This window comes from Ovis canadensis, chromosome 1 (genome assembly GCF_042477335.2).
Source record: "Ovis canadensis isolate MfBH-ARS-UI-01 breed Bighorn chromosome 1, ARS-UI_OviCan_v2, whole genome shotgun sequence".
Lineage (NCBI taxonomy): Eukaryota > Metazoa > Chordata > Mammalia > Artiodactyla > Bovidae > Ovis > Ovis canadensis.
In genome coordinates this window covers 233,983,610-234,007,302 of record NC_091245.1, presented here as the reverse complement: position 1 = coordinate 234,007,302, position 23,693 = coordinate 233,983,610, and the positions used below count along the sequence as shown (strand labels likewise).

General features: G+C 39.5%; 1 long non-coding RNA gene across 4 annotated transcripts in view; it reads right to left on the bottom strand.

Annotated features, from left to right (window-relative positions):
* LOC138424642 (uncharacterized) overlaps nt 1-23,693 on the bottom strand; it is a 132,269-nt gene that overhangs the window by 70,297 nt on the left and 38,279 nt on the right. For all 4 annotated transcript variants that reach the window (XR_011250901.1, XR_011250902.1, XR_011250900.1 and 1 more), the window contains exon 4: nt 12,224-12,350. This is a non-coding gene — a long non-coding RNA (uncharacterized lncRNA). The remainder of the gene's footprint in view (nt 1-12,223; nt 12,351-23,693) is intronic.

Sequence of the window (23,693 nt, the reverse complement as noted above, 5' to 3'; positions counted from 1 at the left end):
GGTTGTGGTTCTTTGCGGTTTGGTTAAAAAGAAAAAGGAACAGAAATTTAAAGATTAAAATAAAAAAAAGATGGTATTCTCTGCTGTTCTGGACTGGTGCAGGCACAGTTTCTGGGCCCAAGTTAAGATTTGATATAAGCTTATTTCCTCTTTGTCCCATCCCCATCACTCCACCTCAGAGATTTTCACAGACTCATCTCCATGCCTTGTGATACAGCAGAGTAAAGCTTTGCAAACACAACAGACTGTTAGAAAGTGGATCCCGTATAAGAGACATTATGGAATTGCTTGCTTGTCTCTCCTCCCTGTATAATTTTTTGAAATTCAGAGAAAACAAATCAAAACTTCTGAGGAAGAGAGTTTATCTTTTGAAGAAGAGAAAAAACATTCAGTTGCAACACGCTGTGAACATTTCAGGGCCTGCTTCTGATTCCAGCTGCATGGCGTGCCTTGCTACTTAAGACAGAAAATCCCCTGCCGTGTTCCCTAAGCAGGCACATTCAGCAGCTTTCATGAACTCCTGGGCACAGTTTAGACTTTGGCTCTTAATGCTCAGTCATTAAAATTGCTATAGGAGATGGAACTCTGTGGAGAGTTATTTGGGAAAATTCCCCCCACTCCCCAAATGGCATCTTCCCAAATATGGTGGGGAGAAGGAATGGAGCTCAGTTCAGCAACAAGGAAAGGGTGTGCTTGGTATAAGGCTTAATCAGCTTGCTCTGGAAGATGCTGCCCTTTGAACAGAAAGCTTTGCTCCATTGCACCATCAACTTCAAAGATTCCTGAAACTCTCTGAACCTGGGGAAAGATGCTAACAGGCTTATGGTCCTTTTTTGAGTATGGGGCTGAGACTGGGTAAGTCATGCAGCAGCACATGACTACAAGCAACTGCTAGCAATTCTCATTTAGGAAAATCAGAAGATTTGCATGAGGACTTGGTGGCAATTGTAGCAATTATACAAATCGCTCAAGTGTGAAAGTTAAATCTTATGAAAGATTCAGTTCTTGGTGAATGAAACCCTTCTGGATGCTTTTTAAATCATTATTGTTTTTCATGACTCATCCTTCTCAAGACTAAGGTTTCATCATTCTTTCTAAAGTCATATTATTTTCCCAGTGACAAACATATATCCATTTAATGAGGACATGTAGGAATTTGCAACATAAAATAAGTCTTATAGTAAAAAAAAAAATTTGTACCGTAAGCCTGATTTCTGGAGGTGGTTTTCTTCTTATATTATTGCTGATTTTTGGATGTCTTACTCTCAACCCCTCATGTGCTTAACAGATTACTCATCTTTGAGTTGGTGCTGCAATTCATGGGGTCGCAAAGAGTCCGACAAGACTGAGTGACTGAACTGAACTGAACTGACTGAATCCATTAACTCTTTCACTGCAGAAAATCTTCCAGGTTGTTCCTTCCAAAGGAATGCGAGACTAAACACACGTGATGAGGATGCATCAAACTTATGGATGGACTTACCAACCTCCTTTCAAGAGATGTCCGACTCTATGTGACCCCATAGATGGCAGCCCACCAGGCTCCCCCAGCCCTGGGATTCTCCTGGCAAGAACACTGGAGTGGGTTGCCATTTCCTTCTCCAGCGCATGAAAGTGAAAGGTGAAAGTGAAGTCGCTCAGTCGTGTCCGACTCTTAGCGACCCCATGGACTGCAGCCTTCCAGGCTCCTCCGTCCAAGGGATTTTCCAGGCAAGAGTACTGGAGTGGGGTGCCATTGCCTTCTCTGCTTTCAAGAACTACCAGTGACTAACTGTGCAGCTTGTATATCTGGTAATCTAACTTATCAGGACAATACTCACTTCAAATATTTGATATATTTTAAAAAATTACACTACATATTTTGTTTATATTGGTTAAAAATGCAGTGTGGAACCAAGAGGGAACACTTAAGATAGAAAAATAGCTGACTGATTTTGCCATTCTAGATACATAAGAAGCTATGGCTGGGTTTGCTGTAATGGGAACAAAACAAAACTTTTTCCCAAGGGTAGAATATGTGAGACCAGTGTGTCCTCCTGAATGACAATGTCCAAAGGTGAATCTCAAGTCCTGCAGACAGACTGACTTTTTCTGAGTTCTGGAAGAAGTACACTGGAATAAATCATAGATGAAGAGGTGGCCCAGGTTCAGGTGGTTCACTGGCAAGTTCTAGCAAGCCTTCAGGATATGGTAATTTCTATATTATTTGCTCTAGTTGAGAGTATACAAAAAGATGGAAAGTCTTTCAAGACATTTGACTAAATACCCTACCCAAAATCTCATTGAAATGACACAAGAAATATGAAAAGTCAGAATAATCAACAGCAGAACTAAGAAACTGGAAAGGGTACCATTAGCAGACTCAGAACAGGGAGAACAGTGAGAAAGTCTTGAAAGTTATACAAGATAAAACTGGTATGCTGCTGCTACTGCTGCTAAGTCACTTCAGTCATGTCCGACTCTGTGCGACCCCATAGATGGCAGCCCACCAGGCTCCCCCGTCCCTGGGATTCTCCAGGCAAGAACACTGGAGTGAATTGCCATTTCCTTCTCTAGTGCATGAAAGTGAAAGGTGAAAGTGAAGTTGCTCAGCCGTGTCCGACTCTTGGCGACCCCATGGACGGCAGCCTACCAGGCTCCTCCGTCCATAGGATTTTCCAGGCAAGAGTACTGGAGTGGGGTGCCATTGCCTTCTCCTAAAGCTGGTGTAAGTATATACTGGTATAAGTATATATAATAAGTATACCAGTTTCCGAGAGTCTATTTCCTCAAGGAACAGATAATTCCTTAGCTATTTAAATTGTTATAGAGCAGAGACAAAGCAAGAAAACATCCCATCTAATGAATAAGGACAATATAACGCTGATATTTAAGCTTAGCACAAAACATATACCAGTTAAAAAAAAAAAAAAAAAGAAAGATAGAGTGAGGTATCACCTCACACCAGCCAGAGTTCCAATCATCAAAAAGTCTACAAATAACAAATGATGAAGATGGTGTGGAGAAAAAGGAACCCTCCTAAACTCTTGGTGGGACTGTAAATTGGCACAGTCACTATGCAGAACAATATTGCTGTTCCTTAAAAAGCTAAAAGTAGACCTACAAGTAAAACTCAAAGAATGATCCTACAATGCCACTACTAGGCACTTATCTGGAGAAAACCATAATTCAAAAACATACATGCACCCCAATGTTCACTGCAGCACTATTTACAATAGCCAAGACATGCAAGCTATTGTAAATAGCCAAATGTACTTTGTCAGAGGAATAGATAAAGAAGATGTGGTAATATATACAAAGGAATATTATTCTCGTGATCATAATGAAAGAATGAAATAGGAAAAAAAGATTGAAATAATGTCATTTGCAGCAACATAGATGGACCTAGAAATTATATGAAGTGAAGTAAGCCAGACAAAGATAAATATCACAATATTGCTTATATATGGAATCTAAAAAAATTATACATATGAACTTATATATGAAACAGAAATAGATCCACAGACATAGAAAACAGATTTATGATTACCAAAGAAGATGGAGGAGGGATAAATTAGGAATTTGGGATTAATGTAAACTCACTACTATAATATAAAATAGATAACCAACAAAGACCTACTGTATAGCACAGAGAACTATACTCAGTATTTTGTAATAACCTATAAGAGAAATGAATCTGAAATGGAATATATTAAATATATAGAATATATAATATATAGAGAATATATATATATATAACTGAATCACTTTGCTGTACACTTGAAACTAACACAATATTGTAAGTCAACTACACTTCAATTTAAAAAAATAAAGAAGAAAAAGAAATGACTACATCAATACAACTCAAGTATCAAATATAAAAAAAATCTTAAAATAATAGCAAATCAAAATGCATTGCAGAAATAAAATACTGTAACCAACTAGTGTTAACATAAGAATGCAAAAATAAATTTAATAAATGTTAGGAAATCTGTTAAAGTAACCCATTACATATATAGGTTAAAAGAAAAAATCCACATGATCATCTTAATAGATGCTTCAACATATATCAAAAATGAATGCCTGTACCTTTTGAAAATTATTAGCAAGACAAAACTAGAAGGAAAACTTTTTATTTGATATCAGAAATAATAAATATTATCCATAACAGTGAAACATTAGAAGCAACCCCATTAATTTTTGAAAGGGTACATATAATTATTACTAGTTAATAATGTATTGGGAAATTGTAATAAGGTAAGAAAAAAGATATTATTAATAGAAGTAAGTGGTAGAAATAAAAAGAAAAGTTGTCATTTGTAATTATAAAAAGCTACTTAGGAAATCCAAGATAATTAATTGGAAAAAAATCAGAACTAACAAGAGTTAAAATTTACTACTGTGACCAGATATTATATTGATATACAAAAAAACAAAAAGCTTTACTATAATTAAAAGAATTGCAATTACAATAGCAGTACAAGAAGTATACAAGACCCATATGAAGAAAACTATAAAACTTTACCCAAGAGGATATAAAGAAAGAGCTGAATAATGGCAGAAATGCCTATGTTATTGGATGGAGAGACTCCAGATTATAAAGCTGTTGATTTTTTCCTAAATTAACATCTAAATTTAATCAACTCCAATCAAAATTCCACTAGCATTATTTAAAATGAAATGGAGCTTCCCTGATGGTCCAGTGGCTAAGACTCTATGCTCTGAATGCAGGGATTCCTTGATTTGATTCCTGGTCAAGGAACTAGGTCTCACATGCTGCAACTAAGAGTTCACATGCCACAACTAAAGATCCTGCATGCCCCAACAGAGACTGAAGATCTCACGTGCTGCAACTGAGACCCAGCACAGCCAAATAAATGATTTTTTTATTAAAAAAAATTAAATGACATGCTTATTCTAAATGGCAAATGGGTAAAAATAGCAAAGAGAGCTGAAAAAGCAGAACAAGGAAAAATGACTGACATGCTTCAACCAAATACAGCATGTAAGTATAATATAAAGCTATAGTAATTATAAAAAGTGATTTTTAGCATGGAAATAAATCAGTAGTTCCCTAAAATGGAATTGAAGGTCCAAATAGTTTGTCATAAATAGGTAGATGAAGGATAGAACTTTCAATATATATCTTTTAATAATAAAGGTGGAATTTTAATGGAGGGAAAAATAGACTATTTGGTAATTGATATTAGAAAATTGCTATTCAATTAGAAAATAGTAAAGTATATCTTTACCTCATAACATATGCAATAATGAATTCCATATACATTAGAGAGCTATGCACTGAATATAAAAAAGTATTCAAAGAAAAAAAGAAGTGTTTTTTTTTTATAATTTGGGGATGTTAAAGAGCATCTCTAAGCATATAAAAACTAGAAATTAAGGAAAAAAGGTTGACAAAATTGATCAAACATATTTTCAATATTAGAGTATGGTTAAAGACTTCATAGACAAAGTTGTGGGAGAAATATCTGCCATGTACATAACAAAGGATTACTATACATAATATATAAAATATTCCTGTAAATCTATAATAGTCAAACAATATGAGCAGTTAATTAACAGAAAAAAAGACAAATTGTCAGGATTCCAAACTCCACTTGTAATAAAAGAGATGGGAAGCAAAATGCCTAGGTTTTGAATTTTTCTTTTATCTTGTTTGGTATCTGTGGAGGGTTGCTATCTATAACTGATTTTGGAAAATTCTCAGACATTATTATTTCAAATCTTTTTTACGCTCTGTTCCCTTCTCCTTCCAGCATTCCAATCACACACATGTTGGCGCTTTTGATATTGTCTCACCATTTTTTTTTCCTTCTTTTTTTATTGGGGAATAATTGCTTTACAATATTTTATTGGCCTCTGCCATGTATCAACATGAATGAGCCACAGTTATACATATATCCCCTCCTTCCTTCTCCCATCTCCCCCCCATCCCACCCCTCTAGGTTGTCACAGAGCACTGGTTTGAGGCCCCTGTGTGTGTGGGTCGGTGTGTGTAAGTCACTTCAGTCATGTCCAACTCTTTGCAACTCCATGACTGTAGCCCACCAGGTTCCTCTGTCCATGGGATTCCCTAGGCAAGAATACTGGAATCAGTTACCATGCCCTCCTCTAGGGGAACTTCCTGACCCAGGGATCAAACCCACATTTCTTAATGTTTCCTGCACTGACAGGGGGGTTCTTTACCACTAGCACCACCTGGAAAGCCCATGTCACACAACAAATTCCCACTTGCCATGTATTTTACACATGGTAATGTATATGTAGTTGTGTATGGATGTGAGAGTTGGACTATAAAGAAAGCTGAGTGCAGAAGAATTGATGCTTTTGAACTGTAGTGTTGGAGAAGGCTCATGAGTGTCCCTTGGACTGCAAGGAGAACCAACCAGTCCATCCTAAAGGAAATCAGTCCTGAATGTTCATTGGAAGGACTGATGCTGAAGCTGAAACTCCAATACTTTGGCCACCTGATGCGAAGAGCTGACTCACTGGAAAAGACCCTGATGCTGGGAAAGACTGAAGGCAGAAGGAGAAGGGGCCAGCAGAGGATGAGATAGTTGGATGGCACCACTGACTCAATGGACATGAGTTTGAGTAAGCTCTGGGAATTGGTGATGGTCAGGGAGGCCTGGCATGCTGCAGTCCATGGGATCACAAAGAGTCGGACACGACTGAGCGACTGAACTGACTGAATGTATGTTTCTATGCTATTCTTTCAATTTGTCCCACCTTCTTCCCCTAGTGTCCACAAGTCTGTTCTCTACATCTGAGTATCAAATGGAAGTGGAAGTTGCTCAGTCATGTCCAACTCTTTGTGACCCCATGGACTGTACAGTTCTTGGAATTCTCCAGGCCAGAATACTGGAGTGGGTAGCCTTTCCCTTCTCCAGGGGAATCTTCCCAACCCAGGGATTGAATCCAGATCTCCCGCATTGCAGGTGGATTCTTTACCAGCTGAGCCACAAGGGAAGCTCGAGAATACTGGAGTGGGTAGCTTATCCCCTCTCCAGCGGATCTTCTTGACCCAGGAATTGAACTGGGGTCTCCTGCATTGCAGACAGATTCTTTACCAACTGAGCTATGAGGGAAGCCCACTGCTACCCTGCAAATAGGTTTATCAGTACCATCTTTCTAGATTCCATATGCATGCATTAATATACAACATCTGTCTTTCTCTTTCTAACTTACTTTACTCTGTATTTTTGAATGTTATTTTTTTTTAATTCTTTTTTCTCTTTGAGTTTCTATTTTTGAAGTTTCTATTGGGCTACTTCAAATTCATTCTTTTTCCTCACTGTGTCCAGCAGATGAGCCTACTGAAGAAAGTCTTCATTTCCATTACAGTTTTTCATTTCTAGTACTTCCTTCTGATTCTTACAGTTTCCATCTTTCTGCTGATGTTACTGATTTTCTATTTCATTTTATTAGTGCTTTTAACATATTAATCATAGTTATTTTAATTCCTTGTCTGATAATTCCAACATCTGTATTATATCTGAATCTGGGTCTGGGGCTTGCTTTGTGTCTTCAGATTGTTTTTTTCTTATCTTTTAGTATGCCTTGTAATTTTTTTGGTTGAAAACCTGATATGTTGTAGTAGGTGGTGAGGTAATTAGGCTTTAGAGTAAGGATTTATGTTAATCTGGCTTGGAGCTGGACTATGTTTCATGTTTGTTGTAAAAGTTCCACAGGGTTCAAATTCCTCTGGTGTTCTTATTTTTCTGTGCTCTCTTGGCTTCAGTCTTCCCTTTGTACTTCCACTCGGAAAGCCACGGGACTTTGCAGATCTTTCAGCTGTAATCCATTGAAGGCTTATTGGAATGGCAGTAAGGTATAGGGGAAGGGAAGTTTTTATAAACTGATTAAGTTCATCTTTGGCAGGCCTGTGTCTTAGAAGTGTTTCTCTCCCTCTTCACTAAGTATAGGACTTTCTCCCATACTCCATTCCCAGTGTCCTATTAACTATATTTTGGGAGGTTGTTTTAGTTGAGACAGGAAGGCTAGGGCATGGCTATGGTGGAAGTGCCCGCCTCCAAGTGGGATACAGTTTCAGTATTGTCCCTGGAGAGTGAGACTTTACTATGGAGAAGGATCCAGGAGGGTTATATCTTTGCTATTCTTCCCATCTCCTCCCTCTGCCTTCCTATCCCAGGAGGAAGGAGAAGGTTTTCCTCAGATCCTCACCATAAGAATGTGGTGGGGTTCCTAGAGGAAGAAACACTTCAAAACTGGGGGGCCTTCTGACGATTGGGGCCCCAGATGTTTCTCAGTCACACTAGTCCATACTCTGCCTCCAGCAATTCGTCACAATTACTAGTTAAATTAAGTGGTCACACCCTTATTGGTCCACTGACTTCTGTTGTCTCTCTCTGGATGCACCTGTCTCTCCAGATTTCAAGGGTGTGGTTTACCTTGAAACTTAAATTCTGCGATGGACCTAAGAAAACTCATTGATTTTCAGCTTGTCCAGATTTTCCTTGTAAGAAAATGGTGTTTTCCAAGCTTTTTACATGTCAGAGTAGAAACCAAAAGTTTGCAAATTAGAATGTAATTCCATTTTTCCCATCAGACTGGCAAACTTAAGAATGATAATATTCAAAGAGGGAGGAAGTGAGTATTTTCACATGGTGTTGACAGGAAACTAAATTGGGTGTCATCTTTCTTGAAGGCAATTTTACATTTTCAAAGTTTAAAAGGCACAACTCCTTTGACCTAGCAATTTCACTTGAAGGATTCTAGTCCAGATAAGCCATACAAATGAGAAAACATATATGTACAAGAACATTTACTAAGCAATTGTCCCTAATATCAAGAAATTGGAAACAACTAGAAGTTCTAGCTATAGAAGGTGGTTAAAAAACAAGTATGATTGATTAATCCTATAACTATTGTGTAGCACACTAAAAATGCAGTTAGATTAATATGCTGAAATATGTCCATGACACACTGCAAAGTAAAAAAAGTCAAGTTACAGAACAGTATGATATTTGTTAAAAACAAAGCAGACAAAACACTGGGTATCTATGGGACATGGGAGTGGGTATACACAGATATGCATTCGTATCTTCTTAGAAAAAAGTCTGAGAAGTGTAGATACCGAATTCTAATTGCTTCTCTTCTGGCAAGGAGAAGAAGCTTCCCACTTTAGGGGAAATTAACACATTTTAAAGCAAGTATGTGCTATTTTTATAATTAAAAATATACACACAAAGAAGTAGATCCTATTCCTCAATTAAAGAGAAAGCTGTCTGGGAAAAGATGGCAATAACCTTTAGTTCCTGTTTCCCAACAATTCCAGGAATTTTAAACAAGTTGCATTTGCAAGTAAGTGAATGACCTCTTGTGAATGGAGCAGGGGAGGGACATCACTTCTCTGCCAGTGGAACAGGCTGTCTAACCTTGGCCTGTGCAAGAGTGAGTGCAGGGACTGTGTCCACCTTACTCATCATGGTCACTCCCATGTCTACCTTGTGTTGGGCACCTAGTAGGGCCTTTGTATATACTAGTTGAATTAACAAATGAGAAAAAATGGCAATGGTTCTATGACAGATTTATTGAACCGTGTACCATAGAGAAATCTGGCGAGCAGTTGCTCGGAAGTTTTTCTGTTATTACTGGGTTTAGATACTAAATTCAAATTCTAGAATTTAAATAGGAAGTTTCAGCACTGTCCCAATGCTGAGGAAATTAACCAGGCTGAGAAACAGTGCTGCTCCCTGAATGAGAATTTTTCTCATACTGTAACAACAGTAGAAGTTGCCTAGACAATTTCCTCTCTGCCAGCTCACAAAAAGGATCACTGATTCAGGAAGTGACCTATGAGTATAACATTTTAGTTTTAATTTCTACATTCAAAAAGTAATGTAGTGAATGGGGCCAGAATTAGAATTACCTGGGGTTTTAGTGGGTTAGAGTGTGTTACTGGAATGAAGAGAGACGAGACCAAGATTTTTTGAGGGTCTCCTAGCAACTCATCGAGGCACGGGGTTAGTCACTCAGCACATGGTATCTCATTAAAGCTCATAGCAAGCTTGTGAAGTATCGTCATCATTAATAGATGAGGAAACTGAGACTTGGAGAACTTGGGTAACTTGTCTTAGGACACGTAGCCAGAAAATGGCAGAGCTGGGGTTTGAAGACAGATGGCCTGGTTCCAAAGCCCCTGGTCACTGCCTGGGCCACTGGACTCTGTCTTGATTAGTGTAGGCATGCCTCATGTTTCATATTAACATGAGAGCTGTCCCTGTAGAAGACCTGAAGGGTTTGGTTTCTAAGAACTGACTAGACTGGACCATCAGTCCTGTAGAACTAATCCAGAGATTTTACACATATAAGTACGATTCCCACCCTATCTAATTTCTTGAAGCACTGGGGAAATGACTCAGTATTACCAAATAGGACTCTCCAAATCATGAATAAACACAGGTGTGCTATAGCTTTCCCCAAACTCATCCCAGGACACAGAGCACCCCTATCTGAGACAAATCACGGCACCTGAAGAACTGTTTACAAGGGTGGCAGTGATGCAGAGACAGTCACGTGTTATAAATACCCTCATGGAATAAAGATCATGTATTTTTCCATGATATTTGCTAACTCAGATGAAATGAATTTCATCTTTATTTTCACCACAGCAGGAAGTTAACATGCCCGAGTGCTGCAGTTTTCAGCATGTTTATGACACCTTTGATTCTTCCTCTAATGCATTTTATATCCAGCATTTGGCCTCCATTTATAGTATATTAAGTACTACGCTTATTTCCTTGTCACTCTGTCCTGAACTTCTAATGTTGGAGTGCCTCATGGCCCAGTCCTGGGCTTCCTACTTTTCTCTCCTCCCATAGTTTTACAACATCTTTTACAAACCAACTGTACCTACTTTATTTCTCCAGTCTTCATATCTCCAGTCAGATGTCCAAAAGAAATCTCCCATGTAACAGGCTGCAAAGAATTCTCCATTCCTACCTTCACATCAAATCTTTTCCTCCGTGAATTCAATTCTTCATCTCATGACACTGTCATTCTCTGTTGTTCAAACCTTAACATTTTTCCTGGTTTCCTACCTTTTCCTCACCTCCATATCTAATTATTCAGCAAGTTTAGAGGTTCTGCTTCTAAAACATCTCAAATCCATCCACTCTATTTCCTTTCTCTGACAATATCAAGCTGCTAATTGCTTATCACAATTACTTTAAGCTGGCATTCTTGCTTCCACCTGTTTTCCATAAATCGGCCAGAATGATAAATTTAAAGCACAAATAATATTGATACCCTGCAGTTTTTCAAAGTTATCCAGTTGTACTTTACCATAGTCTACAGGAGATCCAACCAGTCCATTCTGAAGGAGATCAACCCTGGGATTTCTTTGGAAGGAATGATGCTAAAGCTGAAGCTCCAGTACTTTGGCCACCTCATGCAAAGAGTTGACTCTTGGAAAAGACTGATGCTGGGAGGGATTGGGGGCAGGGGGAGAAGGAGACGACAGAGGATGAGATGGCTGGATGGCATCACTGACTCAATGGATGCGAGTCTGAGTGAACTCCGGGAGTTGGTAAGGGAGGAGCACATGTGCTGCGATTCATGGGGTCGCAAAGAGTCAGACATGACTGAGCGACTGGACTGAACTGAACTGACAGGACTTGTATTATCCAGCTCCTTCCCACCTCTGTGACCTCATCTCGTAGATCTCTTCTAACTCATAGCCCTGCAAGCAACTTGTCCTTCTTATTCCTTGACTACACCAAGGAACCCCCTTGGGGCTTTCCCTGAATGCTCCCCAGGTTCTTTCTCCAGATTTTCCATGACTGGGGCCTTCCTCATAATTCAGGTCTAAGATCGTATGTTGTTGCTGTTTAATTGCTAGGTTGTGTCTGACTCTTTTGTGACCCCATGGACTGTAACCTGCCAGGTTCCTCTGTCCATGGGACTTCCCAGGCAAGAATACTGGAGTGGGTTGCCATTTCCTTCTCCAGGGGGTCTTCCTGACCCAGGGATTGAATCTGCATCTCCTACACACATCTCCTGCACTGTAAGCAGGTTCTTTTACCACTGAGCCATCAGGGAAGCCCAAGATCATACGAGACCTCCTGAATGAGTCTTCCACAATCACCTTAGAGGAGATATCCCTTACTTTGCCAGTCTCTATCAAAAGCTCCTGTTTTAGTTTTTTTTAATTACTGAAAATTTACAATTATTTATAATTATTTTTCAATTATTTACTTACCCATCTGCTTCTCTCTGGAGAAAGAAAGACACCTCCACATGGGCAGTGAACTTTTTTTCTTTTTAGGACTGTATTTTCAGATCTCAGTAGTAGTAGAAGTTGCCTGGACAATTTTCTCTCTGCCAGCCTACAGAAAAACAGGAAAAGACCTTAAAGTATAACATATTAGTTTTAATTTTTGCATTAAAAATAATGTGGTGACATGGGACAAGAATCAAGGTTCTGAATCAGAATCAGACTAGCACACAGTAGGTGTTCAATAAGAGTTTATTGCCTGCTGCAGGATACAGCATGCTTGGGGCTGGTGCACTGGGATGACCCAGAGGGATGTTGTGGGGAGGGAGGTGGGAGGGGGGTTCATGTTTGGGATCGCATGTACACCCGTGGTGGATTCATGTCAATGTATGGCAAAACCAACACAGTATTGTAAAGTAAAATAAAGTAAAAATAAAAATTTTTAAAAATAAATAAAAAATAAAAGCAGAGACATTGCTTTGCCAAAAAAAAAAAGTTAAAAAAAAAAGAGTTTATTGACTGCTGAATATGCAATTGCTTGCTTATGAAGACAAGGAACTGAAATACTGCCCTTTAGTAAACTGAGGCTATAATTGTGACAAAAGAATAGTTCTAATTTTAAGCAACATTCAAACTAAATGACAAATTCTGGTTTGTATTTAAAATATATATATTGCACTGTGTCATGACTTACTGGATCATTTATCACATTAGTTGGACTTTGCAATGTTCACTGCTTGAATTCAAACAAAGAGGAATAGTACAGGGGAAATCTGCTTTCCTAACAGTGACCAGTTGCCCTTATTGAACATTCCTGTTTGATTTTCATCACTTTCCATGTCTAGCATCACTTCAGAATGCTGAGATAGCCAAATAAGCGCTGCCCTGTTTAATGACCTCCATTCCCCTTGAAAACAGTCCCTCCCAGCTAGTTAAACCTGGAGCATGGCAGTCCTGGCCCCCAATCTGATGAGACGGCTGGTTAATGCCACTTTTCCTAAGCAGAGGTCCATGGTGAGGATACTGATTCCTCTTGGTAGGGGTGGCAGCAATTAATTTTCTCCTTAAAAACAGTAATATATTATTTATTCTCAGCCTCATTCACAAAACATTGTCTGAAAGAAGCCTAAGATTTCCTTTTGCCTCCTAAAGAGGACTTCTAAATAGAGGCATTTTATAAACAGCTGCATGTGCTTTTGGAGAGGAAATTGGAGGAACTGAAAAAAAAAAAGAAACATGGAGCTGTATGAATGCCTTTTCTTCTGACAAATCGTGGGTAAACCTGAAGGGGCAGAGAAGACAGCAGTCCTTTCATCATCTGCAAACAAAGCCCAGGGCATGTGGTAGGCCCAGGGTGATTTCTCCAAATCTTATGAATACTTTAACTCTGGGCTAAAAACAACAACAATAGCAATATAAAATTAAAAACAGTCTTGATAAATTGCAAGGAAAAGCCATTCAGTTTGATTAGATTTCTCCTGATTAGGTTCAGCTAAATTGGGCAACAATGTCTTTTGCAGATTGTAAGAGATTTATTTCAGGACTCTCTGTCAACAAAGAATGCAAAAGGAGTTCAAGTCAGGTTCCATAAAGATCTGGAGGAAGGAGAACATACAAATCATAATGAATAAAGTAGACACACATTTCCTGAGGTGTCAGGAACAGTTAATTCTTTGAGCTTTTTTTTGCCTTTTTAAAAAAAAAATCTGGACAGGGGGATGCAAGATGCCTTATACCTGCAAGGGAATTGGGTTGTGCTCTGTGTTCTTGAAACTTAGGGAAGACAAAAGCTAATTTGAGCTTCACTGAGGTCTCTGCACATATCAGGACTAAAACATCTAAGGTCTTGGAAAGCCAGAGTTAGAAAGAGCTTTGGGGATCTTCTACTCAATTTATGGATGAGGCCACAGGTCCATGAAGCTTTATGTCCCAAAGCTAGAAGTCAAGTCAGTTTTAGGCTTGCATCACTCTCCTCTGTCTATCTCTCTCTTCTTTAACTTGGCAATTCTAAACCTGTTTGAAACTATAGTGGTCAGAAAACAGCTTAGGAAAGAATGCAGGCTAGACTTCATTTTATGTTGGAAACACATCTCCAATTACAAAATGAAAACTATTTAGGAAAAGAGAGTTCAATAGAGGGAACTTCTATTTAGACAAATTTTCATGAGTGTTTCTGTTTTATGTATTAAGAGATTCCTTTATATTTTGGAGGTTTCCAAATAGAGTGAAATCAAACTTTGGTATGATTAAAAGAGGGTGATTTCAGATGATTTTCATTTCTATTAACTAACTAATTATATATTATCCTGTTCCTCAAACTCCAACCACCCCATTTCTAAGGTCAAATGCCACCTAATTTCTTTCTGCTTCTGTGTGCTCAAAGAGAAGCTGGAGACAATGAGGATTCAGGCATGTAGACATACTTGGTCTAGAATACTTGGACGTGAGTATCTTGATTTGGAAGTTGCCTCTTGAGAAACCTATATGCAGGTCAGGAAGCAACAGTTAGAACTGGACATGAAACAACAGACTGGTTCCAAATAGGAAAAGAAGTACGTCAAGGCTGTATATGGTCACCTTGTTTATTTAACTTATATGCAGAGTACATCATGAGAAATGCTGGGCTGGAAGAAGCACAAGCTGGAATCAAGATTGCTGAGAGAAATATCAATAACCTCAGATATGCAGATGACACCACCCTTATGGCAGAAAGTGAAGAGGAACTAAAAAGCCTCTTAATGAAAGTGAAAGAGGAGAGTGAAAAAAGTTGGCTTAAAGCTCAACATTCAGAAAACGAAGATCATGGCATCTGGTCCCATCACTTCATGGGAAATAGATGAGGAAACAGTGGAAACAGTGTCAGACTTTTTTTGGGGGGTTCCAAAATCACTGCAGATGGTGATTGCAGCCATGAAATTAAGAAATGCTTACTCCTTGGAAAGAAAGTTATGACCAACCTAGATAGTATATTCAAAAGCAGAGACATTACTTTGCCAACAAAGGTCTGTCTAGTCAAGGCTATGGTTTTTCCAGTGGTCATGTATGGATGTGAGAGTTGGACTGTGAAGAAAGCTGAGTGCTGAAGAATTGATGCTTTTGAACTGCGGTGTTGGAGAAGACTCTTGAGAGTCCCTTGGACTGCAAGGAGATCCAACCAGTCCGTTCTAAAGGAGATCAGTCCTGAGTGTTCTTTGAAAGGACTGATGCTAAAGCTGAAGCTCCAGTACTTTGGCCACCTCATGAGAAGAGCTGACTCATTGGAAAAGACTCTGATGCTGCGAGGGATTGGGGGCAGGAGAAGGAGACGACAGAGGCTGAGATGGCTGAATGGCATCACCGACTCGATGGACATGAGTTTGAGTGAACTCCGGGAGTTAGTGATGGACAGGGAGGCCTGGCGTACTGCGATTCATGGGGTCACAAAGAGTCGGACACGACTGAGAGACTAAATTGAACTGAACCGAGGAAACTATTTTAACTCTTGAATCAAATTATTTCATTGGTCTTCCAAACACATGAGGACCCCTTTCAATCATCCTCTAAGTGTGTTAGTTGCTCAGTCGTGTTTGATTCTTTGCAACCCCATTGACTCTAGCCCACCAGGCTCCTCTGTCCATGGAATTCTCCAGACAAGAATACTAGAGTAGGTAACCATTCCCTTCTCCTGGGGATCTTCCCGACCCAGGGAACAAACTTGGTCTCTTGTATTGCAGGCAAATTCTTTACCATATGAGCCACCAGGGAAGCCTAATTATCCTCTAACCTACCATCAATGGCCTACCATCATTGACACCAACTGGGAAAAATGAAACTCCTCTTTTTTTCCCCACTAACTCATATTCTACCCTTCTTGTAAGAAAAAGAAAAAACAACAACAACAACAATAACTCTCTTTATGAGAAAACAACCTGTTTGCACAAAAAATACTCTACTACATTGATTATAATAGTGAACCTGGAAGAAATCTTCATATCCAATAATAAGGTAGTGATTAAGTAAATTGTGGCACATAACCTACATAAAGTATTGTGCAAAGACCAAAAATTATCATGGAAACTACAGTAGTATGGAAATGCTTATTTAATAATTATACATTGAGTAGTTACTATATCCCAGGACTCTCCTAGACAGTGAAAATAAAGGAATACCACAAATAGCTTGCAGGGTAGTAAGGAAGTCGACATAAACAAAGCATTTTAGGAATAAAGTGAGACAGAAAGGAAGGCGGCAGGGCACGAACATTAAAAGAATGACACAACCATTAAGAACAACAGGATACAACAAAAACCAGTTAGAATATACAAGGCCCAAGATGGTGAAAGATTAGACTCCCAGCAGACCTTGAGCCTCATTATACACTCATTGTAATACATTAGCATATGCTAAATGTCATACCCACAGATGCCATGACAGCTCCAAGGTTGACCTTGCAAGGCCAAAAAGTGGGTGGTGCCCCAAACCCTGGGAATCCCCACCTCTTCTCCAAAGTAGTTAGAATGCTCCTCCCAGTCTTTACTTTAGCCTACGAAGTTATCCAGTCCATAGAAACTAACCACCCACTCACCTCAGGGTCCTCTCATCTTTTGAGATGGACTGCAATCTGTCTATGGAATATGTACCTCCCAGGGCCACTCTCGCCTCCTGAGATGGGCCACATTCTGTTCCTAGAGTGTGTATCTCTCTAAAAAAAACCAGCTTTCACTTTACTATGGCTTGCTTTTGAATTCTTTCCTGTGCAAAGCCAAGGATCCTCACTTGGCGGCCAGTGATAGGGATTCACTGGAGACCTGGAACATGACTATCCTCTCACACCCCATTTTTCTGACAACAAAAGGACAGTGAGGATGGAGGCCTGGAGGGATGTTCTGAGAGCTGAGAGCCATACAATGTGGCTGAAATAAAAGGGTGGGATGGAGATAAACCTGAAGAGGAAAGGGCCAGATTGAGGGATGCTTTGGGATTTATTCTATAGATAAAGAGATGTCATTGTAGTTTTAGCAGGATAAAATGCATCACTATTATAGTATTCATGCAATCATTTGATTGTTCATTTGTTAATTCAAGGACAAGTTACTGAGTGTATATTTACTGTGACAGGCACAGGTACCATAAAGATGAATAAGACAAAAATCTCTACTTCTGAGAGACTAACCCAGGAATGGGACATTCATATAAGAAAGTCATTATAACATATTTTGATCAGCAGTTCAAAGGAGTCATCTGAAAGGTAGTGGGGAAGCACAAAAACAAACACTCTGATGAGGAGGGAGTGCATGAATGGTCCAGGTAGTCCTTTGTAGGGAAGGAAAATCTTTTCTTTCTTCCCATCCAAGATTTATTGGCTGAGACTCTGCAAACTAGGCTGACAAAAGAACAGCTTAACAAGAGAAAAACAAGCAAAAATCTATCAGTGCATGCATTGCACACATACATGGGGGCAGTCAGTGATGAATAACTCAAAGGGGTGTTTAGAACTTGTGCTTCATAGCATCTTGCCAAAAAAATAATAGATTTTTTTTTTTTTTAGAAAAGTGACTAGACAAAGGGAAAAGACTTTGAGTTTCTAGGGCAGTAAATTGCGGAAGGTAAATATATGGAGGAATTAATGGAACATAAAGGCTAACCAGTAAGGTCTGTGAAGTAGATATCTCTGGGGTAATTACTTCTTCCTGATAGAGAAGGGAGTGGGGAACACCTTTACAAATTTATGTCTTTTAGGCAGATAGGGAGAGGGCACAGGGCTTTTCTTGTATCTATTTCTTCTCAGTTTCCTTCGGCTCTAAATAATACTTATGTCAAAATGGCATATTTTGAGGTGGCATATTCTGCTTTCACTTAAAGAACAAGAATCAGTCACGGAAACAAAAGCACATTAAGAATTCCAACAGAGAAAATTTAATATTAGAAATTAGTTAGTCAGGTCTTGGAGAACTGAAAATGCAAAAAGGGAACACTGAGGTTTCATACAGACAACAACTTCAGGAAGCAACTACCACCTCCTAGGTCTGAGCAAACCAAGGGAAGAGATCAGAGTTATTAGAATTTAGAAGCTGAATGAAATACTATGCACAGGTGGGATGCAGGCCTTGGAGGAGGAGATATGACTGGCTGGTGCTGGTGTTTCTGAGGAAGGTAGGATGAAGCTGGTTCTTCTAGGGATGGAAACAACTGCTGTTGTCAAAATAAAGGTCACTGCTGGGTGACTTTACAGAAACAGCAAGCAAATAGGAAGGAACTAGTCCCTTCAACTTCCTCATGCCTTCCTATCTCCCTGTCTTCCTTTAGTGCCCTCTATTGACAGAAACCAACAGGAATTCTGATGGCTAAAAAGGAAGCTGGTTTGCACAGCTCTAACCTGAGAAAGGTGGGTTTGGCACTGACAGAAAATAGCTTAATCTCCGGAGTGTATCTTATAAAATGAGGAGGCAGGCTTAAAAGGAAGGTATTTCAGGCAAAAGGAAACCACATGTGCAAAGGCATGATGCCATCAAAGTGCTCTGTGCTTTGGGAATAACAAGTATGAAATCAGTTGTAGCTTGAATGCAAAATGCATTGATAAAGTATCAGGCAGAGCAACTGGAATGATAGAAAGGGATCTTGTTCTGAAGGGCAGGGAATCCTATGCTAAGAAGCAAAGGAAAATATTATTTTTAATATCTCTTGAATTTTTCAGTAGTTTATGTTTTTCTCACCCTCATTGCCATTAAAAGTATACCTTGAATCTAGGCTTATTGTTCTAGGAAAGGAGGAGTATTTGATACAGCAGAGAACAAAGAGGTCACTGCCTAGGTTTTTTAATTTCAAAACAGTTTTTTAATTACCTAGGGAGCTAAGGTCCATCTAGTCAAAGCTATGGTTTTTCCAGTAGTAATGTACAGATGTGAGAGTTGGACCATAAAGAAAGCTAAGCGCAGAAGAACTGATGCTTTTGAACTGGTGTTGGAGAAGATTCTTGAGAGTCCCTTGGATTACAAAGATATGAAACCAATCCTAAAGGAAAAAGTCCTGAAATATTCATTGGAAGGACTGATGCTGAAGCTGAAATTCCAATATTTTGGCCACCTGATGTGAAGAACTGACTTACTGGAAGACTATGATGCTGGGCAAGATTGAAGGCAGGAGGAGAAGGGGATGACAGAAAATGAGAAGGTTGGATGGCATCACTGACTCAATGGACATGAGTTTGAGCAAGCTCCGGGAGTTGGTGATGGACAGGGAAGCATGCTGTGCTGTAGCCCATGGGGTTGCAAAGAGTCGGACATGATTGAATTACTGAACTGACTGACTAACTGAGGGAGATAAAATAGCCCGAGGGTAAGATCTTTTGATCTGCAAAAATTTGGCTTTTTGAAATAGAAGATATTGACTCTTTGTGACTCCATGGACTGTAGCCCACCAGGCTCCTCTGTCGGCAGAATTCTCCAGGCAAGTATGCTGAAGTCGGTTGCCATTTTCTTCTCCAAGGGATCTTCCTGACCCAGAGACTGAACCCAGGTCTTCTGCATTGCAGGCAGATTCTTTACCATTTGAGCCACTGGGGAAGCACACAAAAGGCTATGAAGAGCCAATAAACCATAGTTTATTCTAAGAAGCCACAGAGCAGGAATACATTGGATAGGATATAAAGCAAGTTCCTGTTCCACAGGATGAAAAGGTCTTCTGCAGCTGAGGGAGGAACCACCCACAAATTCAGATTCAGATTCCAGTGCTCTAGGTTCCTCCCTTGCCCCTCACCTCTGGGTCAGACCTGGGCAGGGCAGGGCAGGGCATGTGTGTATGTGTGAACTTTCTGAAGACCTTCTGTGACAAATCACAGAACAAAAAGTTTATTCCTCAGTTCTTCAGTTGCACCTATTCAAACTGTCTGCTCCTCAGAGAAGCCCTGTGTTGACATGGGTCTGCGATGATAACTTGAGTTGGGTTTTGGATACTGTCATCACCAAACACTGACTCAAAGGACGTGAATTTGAGCAAACTCTGGGAGATGGTGGAAGACGGAGGAGCCTGGCACGCTACAGCCCATGGGGTTACAGTCAGATATCTTAGTGACTGAATGACAAGAACAAATCACCAAAAAATATGATGCATTTTTTTTGGTTTTGAGTGTTATAAAAAATAGTATCATTCTCTATGTATGGACCTTGATTCTTCCATATTGTTTGATGTAGCTACTGCTACTGCTGCTAAGTCACTTCAGTCGTGTCCGACTCTGTGAGATCCCATAGATGGCAGCCCACCAGGCTCCCCCGTCCCTGGGATTCTCCAGGCAAGAGCACTGGAGTGGGCTCCATTTCCTTCTCCAGTGTATGAAAGTGAAACGTGAAAGTGAAGCCGCTCAGCCGTGTCCGACTCTTGGCGACCCCATGGACTGCAGCCTACCAGGCTCCTCCATCCATGGGATTTTCCAGGCAAGAGTACTGGAGTGGGGTGCCATTGCCTTCTCCAGATGTAGCTACAGTTCATTCTAAATGTAAAACATTTACACTTAAACATAATGTATTATGAGAATGTTCTATAATTTATTAATCCATTTTTTGGTCAGTAGATGTTTGTGTTGTTTCTCATTTGTACTGTTATGAAGAGTGAGGCAATGAACAAGCCATTGATTTCATTAGGATATTATCAGGGATGGAATTGTTCGGCTATGTGATTATTCAATTTTATAAAATAATGTTAATAGTTTTTCAAGTTGGTTTTACCAGTTTGAAATCTCAGAAGAACTTCTAAGAGTTTCTGATTACTGCCTCCTTTTCAATACCTGGTATTGCTTGACTTCCTAATTTTGTCAGTTCAGCAGATGTATAAAGTATTATCTCATTATCATCTGAATTTGCATTTTAAAATTTATTTAAAAGGCAGGATATCTTTCTTGTCTAAAATACAGGAGACCTGGGTTACATCCCTTGGTCAGGAATATCCCTGGGAGAAGGGAATGGCAACCCACTTCAGTATTTTTGCCTGGAGAATTCCATGGGCAGAGGAACCTGGTGGGCTACAGTCCATGGGGTGGCAAAGAGTTGTACATGACTGACGGACTTACACTTGTCTTTCCATATGTCAATTTGTCATTAAGGATTTTTCTACTATGAAATTTTTTTATATGTTCTTTGCTTTTTCTGCCAAGTCACTTGTCTTGTGATATTGATTGGTAGGAGATCTTGAGATATCCTGGATTCTAATCCATTGTGGTTGTAGTTGTTGCAAACTTCCCCTATTCTACTTTGTGATTTGAGTTTTCACTTTCTAAATGGTCTCTTTTGAGAAATAAATTGTTCTTAATTTTAATGCAAATTTATGATTAATTACTTTAATGGTTAGAACTTTATCTTAAGAAATTCTTCTCTACCTTGAGGTTATAAAATTTCAAAAAATTTTTTCCTAAAGCACAAAATAATGTTGGCTTTCACTTTATATCCCTGATCCACCTGTAACTGATACACCAGAATGATGTGAGGTAGGAATTCAATTTTACTCTTTCCATATAGATAACCAGCCATTCCATTGACTAAATAATTTGTCATGCAATGCCATGCATCAGTTCAGTTCAGTTCAGTAGCTCAGTTGTGTCTGACTCTCTGCAACCCCATGGGCTGCAGCATGCAAGGCCTCCCTGTCCATCACCAACTCCTGGAGCTTACTCAAACTCATGTCCATTGAGTTGGTGATGCCATCCAACCATCTCATCCTCTGTTGTCCCCTTCTCCTCCTACCTTCAATCTTTCCCAGCATCATGGTCTTTTCCAATGAGTCAGTTCTTCACATCAGGTGGCCAAAATATTGGAGTTTCAGCTTCAGCATCAGTCCTTCCAATGAATATTCAGGACTGATTTCCTTAGAATGGACTGGTTGGATCTCCTTGCAGTCCAAGGGACTCTCAAGAGTCTTCTCCAACACCACAGTTCAAAAGTGTCATTCTTTGGTGCTCAGCTTTCTTTATAGTCCATCTCTCACATCTATACATGACCACTGGAAAAACCATAGCCTTGACTAGATAGACCTTTGTTGGCAAAGTAATGTCTCTGCTTTTAAATATGCTGTCTAGGTTGGTCACAGCTTTTCTTCCAAGGAGCAAGAGTCTTTTAATTTCATGGCTGCAATCACCATCTGCAGTGATTTTGGAGCCCAGAAAAATAAATTCAGCCACTGTTTCCACTATTTCTCCATCTATTTCCCATGAAGTGATGGGACCAGATGCCATGATCTTAGTTTTCTGAATGTTGAGCTTTAAGCCAACTTTTTCACTCTCCTCTTTCCCTTTCATCAAGAGACTCTTTAGTTCTTCCTTGCTTTCTGCCATAAGGGAGATGGTGTCATCTGCATATTTGAGGTTATTGATATTTCATCTGGCAATCTTGATTCCAGCTTGTGCTTCCTCCAGCCCAGCATTTCTCATGATGTACTCTGCATATAAGTTAAATAAGCAGGGTGACAATATACACCCTTGACATACTCCTTTCCCTATTTGGAATCAGTCTGTTGTTCTATATCCAGTTCTAACTGTTGCTTCCTGACCTGCATACAGATTTCTCAAGAGGCAGGTTAGGTGGTCTGGTATTCCCATCTCTTTAAGAATTTTCCAGTTTGTTGTGATCCACACAATCAAAGGCTTTGGCACAGTCAATAAAACAGAAGTAGATGGCTTTCTACAACTCCCTTGCTTTTTCAATGATCCAATGGATGTTGGCAATTTGATCTGTGGTTCCTCTGCCTTTTCTAAATCCAACTTGAACATCTGGAAGTTCACAGTTCACATACTATTGAAGCCTGGCTTGGAGAATTTTGAGCATTACTTGGCTAGAGTGTGAGATGAGTGCAATTGTTTGGTAGTTTAGACATTCTTTGGCATTGTCTTTCTTTGGGACTGGAATGAAAACTGACCATGCATGTCCATATATGAATGCTCCATAACTATTTTAGATTTTTAACAAGTCTTGATAAAAGCAAAAGTGTTAGTCTCCCAGTAATGTCTGACTCTTTGCAACCCTATAGACTATAGACCGCCAGGCTCCTCTGTCCATGGAATTCTCCAGGCAGGAATACTGGAGTGGTTTGCAATTCCCTTCTCCAGGGGATCTTCCCAACCCAAGAATTGAACCCAGGTCTCCTGCATTGCAGGCAGATTCTTATACTGTTTGAGCCACCAGGGAAACTATGCAATGCCATGCATGTCCGTATATCAATGTTCCATAACTATTTTAGATTTTTAACAAGTCTTGGTATCTTATATGAAAAATCTCCCACTGATCTTTATGAGTAATTTGGCTATTCTTGGCCCTTTTCTTTTCTATATACATTTTAGAATCAATTTGTCAATTTTAAAGAAATTTTCTATTTAGATTTTTACTACAATTGCATTACATTTATTCAATCTCTACCACTCCAGTCTAGCTTTAATCTCTAGGACTCCACTAAAACTGATCTTGTCAAAATCTCCAGAAGTCTCCACATTGCCAAA